We start from the raw sequence: 8,918 nt of genomic DNA on the forward strand, positions 1-8,918 counted from the left end.
TGTGTGTGTGAGTGTGTGTGTGAGTGTGTGAGTGCGCCTGTGTGCGAGTGTGTGTCTGCATCTGCCTTTCTTTCTGTGTGTCCGTATGACGTTTCCGTGCATCCACACCTGTGTATGAGAATGTGTGTGTGTATTCTCTGAACCATACTCCTGTTGATGTGATTGAAGACAATGCGTCCACTCCCACCGTCTCTTTGGTACGCCACCTTCACTAACTCTGCTGACGTTAAACACTATAATAAGATATAAGAAACCTTAAACAGATGTGATTCGTCAGCTCCTTTGTCTGTTGTGATTGAGTTGATGTCTCATATCGACAATACTGTATAACACTGGAGAGGAACAGAACTGCTGGGAGGAACTCTTGTTAGCATTGTCCTGAGTGACGACAGTATTTTGTTGACTCTGCCTACAGAGTGAAAGTCTCTTAAGAGAACCCTTGCTGTTGTTTCCTTTGGGTTTACTGTTTCGTAATAAAGGTTAGTTTAGATACAGGCCTACGGTTAATTCACATTCAGTGTTTGATCAGTACAACTCCCTACTGCCTCCTTGCAAAGAAAATATTTAATAACTGTATTACAGATTGTGCTGACTGTAACACTGTTGCGATTCTATTTAATTCAACCCAATACTTTTCTGACATTCAACCTCATACAGCACCTTCTTCTTCGCAACAAGTTCCATTTCCAAGCCCTGATCATTGAGCGCTTCAGTCTTCTGTTCCACCCAGTCACTAAACCACCTGATTCATCCCTGACCCAGGGAGACAGGGAGATCCACCTGATTCACCCCTGACCCAGGGAGACAGGGAGATCCACCTGATTCATCCCTGACCCTGGGAGACAGGGAGATCCACCTGATTCACCCCTGACCCTGACCCTGGGAGACAGGGAGATCCACCTGATTCACCCCTGACCCTGGGAGACAGGGAGATCCACCTGATTCACCCCTGACCCTGACCCTGGGAGACAGGGAGAACCACCTGATTAATCCTTGACCCTGACCCTGGGAGACAGGGAGAACCACCTGATTCATCCTTGACCCTGACCCTGGGAGAGAGGGGAAACCACCTGATTCATCCCTGACCCTGACCCTGGGAGACAGGGAGAACCACCTGATTCACCCCTGACCCGGGGAGACAGGGAGAACCACCTGATTCACCCCTGACCCTGGGAGACAGGGAGAACCACCTGATTCACCCCTGACCCTGACCCTGGTAGACAGGGAGAACCACCTGATTCACCCCTGACCCTGACCCTGGTAGACAGGGAGAACCACCTGATTCATCCCTGACCCTGACCCTGGGAGACAGGGAGAACCACCTGATTCACCACTGACCCTGGGAGACAGGGAGAACCACCTGATTCACCCCTGACCCTGGTAGACAGGGAGAACCACCTGATTCACCCCTGACCCTGACCCTGGTAGACAGGGAGAACCACCTGATTCATCCCTGACCCTGACCCTGGGAGACAGGGAGAACCACCTGATTCACCCCTGACCCTGGGAGACAGGGAGAACCACCTGATTCACCCCTGACCCTGGGAGACAGGGGGAACCACCTGATTCACCCCTGACCCTGGGAGACAGGGGGAACCACCTGATTCACCCCTGACCCTGGGAGACAGGGAGAACCACCTGATTCATCCTTGACCCTGACCCTGGGAGACAGGGAGAACCACCTGATTCACCCCTGACCCTGGGAGACAGGGAGAACCACCTGATTCACCCCTGACCCTGACCCTGGTAGACAGGGAGAACCACCCGATTCACCCCTGACCCTGACCCTGGTAGACAGGGAGAACCACCTGATTCATCCCTGACCCTGACCCTGGGAGACAGGGAGAACCACCTGATTCACCCCTGACCCTGACCCTGGGAGACAGGGAGAACCACCTGATTCACCCATGACCCTGGGAGACAGGGAGAACCACCTGATTCACCCCTGACCCTGGGAGACAGGGAGAACCACCTGATTCACCCCTGACCCTGGGAGACAGGGGGAACCACCTGATTCACCCCTGACCCTGGGAGACAGGGGGAACCACCTGATTCACCCCTGACCCTGGGAGACAGGGAGAACCACCTGATTCATCCTTGACCCTGACCCTGGGAGACAGGGAGAACCACCTGATTCACCCCTGACCCTGGGAGACAGGGAGAACCACCTGATTCACCCCTGACCCTGACCCTGGTAGACAGGGAGAACCACCTGATTCATCCCTGACCCTGACCCTGGGAGACAGGGAGAACCACCTGATTCACCCCTGACCCTGGGAGACAGGGAGAACCACCTGATTCACCCCTGACCCTGGGAGACAGGGAGAACCACCTGATTCACCCCTGACCCTGGGAGACAGGGAGAACCACCTGATTCACCCCTGACCCTGGGAGACAGGGGGAACCACCTGATTCACCCCTGACCCTGGGAGACAGGGAGAACCACCTGATTCACCCCTGACCCTGGGAGACAGGGAGAACCACCTGATTCATCCCTGACCCTGGGAGACATGGAGAACCACCTGATTCCTCCCTGACCCTGGGAGACAGGGAGAACCACCTGATTCCTCCCTGACCCTGGGAGACAGGGAGAACCACCTGATTCACCTCTGACCCTGGGAGACAGGGAGAACCACCTGATTCATCCCTGACCCTGGGAGACAGGGAGCTAGATTGGTTCTTTCAGGACCTGTGATTGATTGAATGAGCATCATAATTGGTTCAATCAAGATGGTAATTGGCTAGATGAGGAGTGGGGGGGGGGGTTATTGATAATGTCTGGTCTAGCTGTGTGTGTGTGTGTGTGTTTGTGCATGCAACCGAGTGAGTAAGAGTTCAAAGTTCAAATGTGCTAGAAAAGATACAGACACATATTTTCGATGAACTCTGTGTGGCCCGGAAAAGTCAAGAGTTTAAATTGAACTAAAGGCCATCAGTGCTACTTTCTCAGTCTTCAGAAGATAGTCATTAAGATACTGCATAAAGCACACCATATATCCTGACCTTTCACTCTCTTCACTTCAACTAAAACAAAACGTTTAATACACTGTCCTTACCCTTCCCATGTGAATAGGACAATTAATATTCAACATTAAATAGCAGTGGATTGGTGTCACACTGAAAGATGCTATTATGATGGTTTCATTGCAGATAGTAGTTAATTAACTGATAGTGTTTCTGTATTCAGTGAGACTATGAGGCAGAGAATACGACTGAAAGGGCTGACAGAATATTGGACATTAGAGATAACAGAGAAACGTGTTCAATTAAAACCACAGATAGAATTTCACACTGTTGAAGGTTGAATGTGAACAACGCAGGTTCTTCTTCATTACTTTTAGTCCATAACAATAGGCCCACATGAGGGTATGAATTTCAATGTTTTCCACTGCCTTGGGTAGGAAGTTGCCCGTAAGCACAGATCTATTATTATTATGGGAAAACCCCAGACTGACCTTAGTGTCTAGTAAACTTCATCCTTATCGGTATAGAATTTGTTAAAGTACCTGGAAATATCTGAGTCAAGCTTTTTCTTTGATCTCCTGGAGATGACATGTTTCATTCAACCTTCCTCCACTATCATAGCTCAGACTAAATCAATTGGAGCACCACCAGGAAATGAAGGAAATTCTATTTTTACTAACACAAACTCAATGGATTGGGTCTAGAGGAAACACAGTTCTTCCTTCCTGGATGTGATGCTTTTGATCAACTTTCCCCAACCAGGCGAGTCGGTGCTGTATCGGTTATATCCTCCCTTTCTCTCCACCAATGTGAAACAATGTGCTTTATTCAATTCCAGAATAAATCCAATCTCATGCTTCACAGTCTGGAGAGGAGGAGTGAAGAGGGGATGAATGAACGAGACAGTGTGGCGGAGCGAGGGGGGGGGATGTTGACACAAATCCACAAATCCCTTGGGTCGCTCCAGTGGGACGTAGGGGGCACAGATAAGGGATTCCAGGAAATTAACCAATTAATGAGCAAATCAATTAACCAACCAATTACCCAGTCGATTATAGAGTTACATTTACATTTTAGTCATTTAGCAGACGCTCTTATCCAGATTGACTTACAGTTAGTGAGTGCGTACATTTTCATACTGAGTTAATGGGAATTTGTGTATCTATTAGGAATGGATGGGTGATGGGAAGGGAGTGCCAGTAAATCAGATAAAAGATAATCACATAAGACAAATTGTGACTATGTACAGTGCCTTACAAAAGTATTCATCCCCCTTGTCGTTTTTTCCTATTTTGTTGCATTACAACCTGTAATTAAATTTGATTTTTATTTGGATTTCATGTAATGGACATACACAAAATAGTCAAAATTGGTGAAGGGAAAAAAACTTGTTTCAAAAAATTCCAAAAAAATAAACAACGGAAAAGTGGTGCGTGCATATGTATTCACCCCCTTTGGTATGAAGCCCCTAAATAAGATCTGGTGCAAACAATTACCTTCAGAAGTCACATAATTAGTTCAATAAAGTGTCACATGATCTCAGTATAGAGTGGGAAGAACAAGTATTTGATACACTGCCGATTTTGCAGGTTTTCCTACTTACAAAGCATGTAGAGGTCTGTAATTTTTATCATAGGTACACTTCAACTGTGAGAGACGGAATCTAAAACAAAAATCCAGAAAATCACATTGTATGATTTTTAAGTAATTCATTTGCGTTTTATTGCATGACATAAGTATTTGATACATCAGAAAAGCAGAACTTAATATTTGGTACAGAAACCTTTGTTTGCAATTACAGTGATCATGCGTTTCCTGTAGGTCTTGACCAGGTTTGCACACACTGCAGCAGGGATTTTGGCCCACTCCTCCATACAGACCTTCTCCAGATCCTTCAGGTTTCGGGGCTGTCGCTCGGCAATACGGACTTTCAGCTCCCTCCAAAGATTTTCTATTGGGTTCAGGTCTGGAGACTGGCTAGGCCACTCCAGGACCTTGAGATGCTTCTTACGGAGCCACTCCTTAGTTGCCCTGGCTGTGTGTTTCGGGTCGTTGTCATGCTGGAAGACCCAGCCACGACCCATCTTCAATGCTCTTACTGAGGGAAGGAGGTTGTTGGCCAAGATCTCGCGATACATGGCCCCATCCATCCTCCCCTCAATACGGTGCAGTTGTCCTGTCCCCTTTGCATAAAAGCATCCCCAAAGAATTATGTTTCCACCTCCATGCTTCACGGTTGGGATGGTGATCTTGGGGTTGTACTCATTCTTCTTCTTCCTCCAAACACGGCGAGTGGAGTTTAAACCAAAAAGCTCAATTTTTGTCTCATCAGACCACATGACCTTCTCCCATTCCTCCTCTGGATCATCCAGATGGTCATTAGCAAATTTCAGACGGGCCTGGACATGCGTTGGCTTGAGAAGGGGGACCTTGCGTGCGCTGCAGGATTTGAATCTATGACGGCGTAGTGTGTTACTAATGGTTTTCTTTGAGACTGTGGTCCCAGCTCTCTTCAGGTCATTGACCAGGTCCTGCCGTGTAGTTCTGGGCTGATCCCTCACCTTACTCATGATCATTGATGCCCCATGAGGTGAGATCTTGCATGGAGCCCCAGACCGAGGGTGATTGGCCGTCATCTTGAACTTCTTCCATTTTCTAATAATTGCGCAAACAGTTGTTGCCTTCTCACCAAGCTGCTTGCCTATTGTCCAGTAGCCCATCCCAGCCTTGTGCATGTCTACAATTTTATCCCTGAAGTCTTTACACAGCTCTCTGGTCTTGGCCATTGTGGAGAGGTTGGAGTCTGTTTGATTGAGTGTGTGGACTTTTATACAGGTAACGAGTTCAAACAGGTGCAGTTAATACAGGTAATGAGTGGAGAACAGGAGGGCTTCTTAAAGAAAAACTAACAGGTCTGTGAGAGCCAGAATTCTTACTGGTTGGTAGGTGATCAAATACTTATGTCATGCAATAAAATGCAAATCAATTACTTAAAAATCATACAATGTGATTTTCTGGATTTTTGTTTTAGATTCCGTCTCTCACAGTTGAAGTGTACCTATGATCAAAATTACAGACCTCTACATGCTTTGTAAGTAGGAAAACCTGCAATTTGGCAGTGTATCAAATACTTGTTCTCCCCACAGTATATACACCTTTTATTTTTTTTATTTTTTATTTCACCTTTATTTAACCAGGTAAGCCAGTTGAGAACAGGTTCTCATTTACAACTGCGACCTGGCCAAGATAAAGCAAAGTAGTGCAATAAAAACAACACAGAGTTACATATGGGGTAAAGAAAAAAAACATAAAGTCAGAAAATACAACAGAAAATATATATACAGTGTGTGCAAATGTAGCAAGTTATGGAGGTAAGGCAATAAATGGGCTATAGTGCAGAATAATTACAATAGTATTAACACTGGAATGCTAGATGTGCAAGAGATTATGTGCAAATAGAGATACTGGGGTGCAAAAGAGCAAATTAAATAACAATATAGGGATGAGGTAGTTGGGTGGGCTAATTTCAGATGGGCTGTGTACAGGTGCAGTGATCGGTAAGGTGCTCTGACAACTGATGCTTAAAGTTATTGGGGGAGATAAGAGTCTCCAGCTTCAGAGATTTTTGCAATTCGTTCCAGTCATTGGCAGCAGAGAACTGGAAGGAATGGCGGCCAAAGGAGGTGTTGGCTTTGGGAATGACCAGTGAGATATACCTGCTGGAGCGCAGACTACGGGTGGGTGCTGCTATGGTGACCAATGAGCTAAGATAGGCGGGGATTTGCCTAGCAGTGATTTATAGATGGCCTGGAGCCAGTGGGTTTGACGACGAACATGTAGTGAGGACCAGCCAACAAGAGCGTACAGGTCACAGTGGTGGGTAGTGTATGGGGCTTTGGAGACAAAACGGATGGCACTGTGATAGACTACATCCAATTTGCTGAGTAGAGTGTTGGAGGCTATTTTGTAAATGACATCGCCGAAGTCAAGGATCGGTAGGATAGTCAGTTTTACGAGGGCATGTTTGGCAGCATGAGTGAAGGAGGCTTTGTTGCGAAATAGGAAGCCGATTCTAGATTTAACTTTGGATTGGAGATTCTTTATGTGAGTCTGGAAGTTGAGTTTACAGTCTAACCAGACACCTAGATATTTGTAGTTGTCCACATACTCTAGGTCAGACCCGTCGAGAGTGGTGATTCTAGTCGGGTGGGCGGGTGCTAGCAGCGTTCGATTGAAAAGCATGCATTTAGTTTTACTAGTGTTTAAGAGCAGTTGAAGGCTACTGAAGGATTGTTGTATGGCATTGAAGCTCGTTTGGAGGTTTGTTAACACAGTGTCCAATGAAGGGCCAGATGTATACAAAATGGTGTCGTCTGCGTAGAGGTGGATCTGAGAGTCACCAGCAGCAAGAGCGACATCATTGATATACACGGAGAAAAGTGTCGGCCCAAGAATTGAACCCTGTGGCACCCCCATAGAGACTGCCATAGGTCCAGACAACAGGCCCTCCGATTTGACACACTGAACTCTATCTGAGAAGTAGTTGGTGAACCAGGCGAGGCAGTCATTTGAGAAACCAAGGCTATTTAGTCTGCCAATAAGAATGCGGTGGTTGACAGAGTCGAAAGCCTTGGCCAGGTCGATGAAGACGGCTGCACAGTACTGTCTATTATCAATCGCGGTTATAATATCGTTTAGGACCTTGAGCGTGGCTGAAGTGCACCCGTGACCAGTTTGGAAACCGGATTGCATAGCGGAGAAGGTACGGTGGTATTCGAAATGGTCGATGATCTGTTTGTTAACTTGGCTTTCGAATACTTTCGAAAGGCAGGGCAGGATGGATATAGGTCTGTAGCAGTTTGGATCTAGAGTGTCACCCCCTTTGAAGAGGGGGATGACCGCGGCAGCTTTCCAATCTCTGGGGATCTCAGACGTTATGAAAGAGAGGTTGAACAGACTAGTAATAGGGGTTGCGACAATTTCGGCGGCTAGTTTTAGGAAGAAAGGGTCCAGATTGTCTAGCCCAGCTGATTTGTAGGGGTCCAGATTTTGCAGCGCTTTCAAAACATCAACTGTCTGAATTTGTGTGAAGGAGAAGCGGGGGGCATGGGCAAGTTGCAGCAGAGGGTGCAGAGTTGGTGGCCGGGTTAGTGGTAGCCAGATGGAAAGCATGGCCAGCTGTAGCAAAATGCTTGTTGAAATTCTCGATTATTGTAGATTTATCGGTGGTGATAGTGTTTCCTAGCCTCAGTGCAGTGGGCAGCTGGGAGGAAGTGCTCTTATTCTCCATGGACTTTACAGTGTCCCAAAACTTTTTGGAGTTAGTGCTACAGGATGCAAATTTCTGTTTGAAAAAGTTAGCCTTTGCTTTTCCTGACTGCTTGTGTATATTGGTTCCTAACTTCCCTGAAAAGTTGCATATCGCGGGGCTATTTGATGCTAATGCTGTACGCCACAGGATGTTTTTGTGCTGGTCAAGGGCAGTCAAGTCTGAGGAGAACCAGGGGCTATATCGGTTCTTAGTTCTGTATTTTTGAATGGGGCATGTTTATTTAAGATTGAGAGGAAATTACTTTTAAGGAACAACCAGGCATCCTCTACTGACGGAATGAGATCTATATCCATCCAGGATACCTGGGCCAGGTCAATTAGGAAGGCCTCCTCGCTAAAGTGTTTTAGGGAGCGTTTGACAGTGATGAGGGGTGGTCGTTTGACCGCGGACCCGTTACGGACGCAGGCAATAAGGCAGTGATCGCTGAGATCCTGGTTGAAGACAGCTGAGGTGTATTTAGAGGGTATATTAGTCAGGATGATATCTATGAGGGTACCCATGTTTAAGGATTTAGGGTTGTACCTGGTAGGTTCGTTGATAATTTGCGTGAGGTTGAGGGCATCTAGCTTGGATTGTAGGATGGCTGGGGTATTAAGCATATCCCAATTTAGGTCACCAAGCA

Source organism: Coregonus clupeaformis, chromosome 7 (assembly GCF_020615455.1).
Source record: "Coregonus clupeaformis isolate EN_2021a chromosome 7, ASM2061545v1, whole genome shotgun sequence".
NCBI lineage: Eukaryota > Metazoa > Chordata > Actinopteri > Salmoniformes > Salmonidae > Coregonus > Coregonus clupeaformis.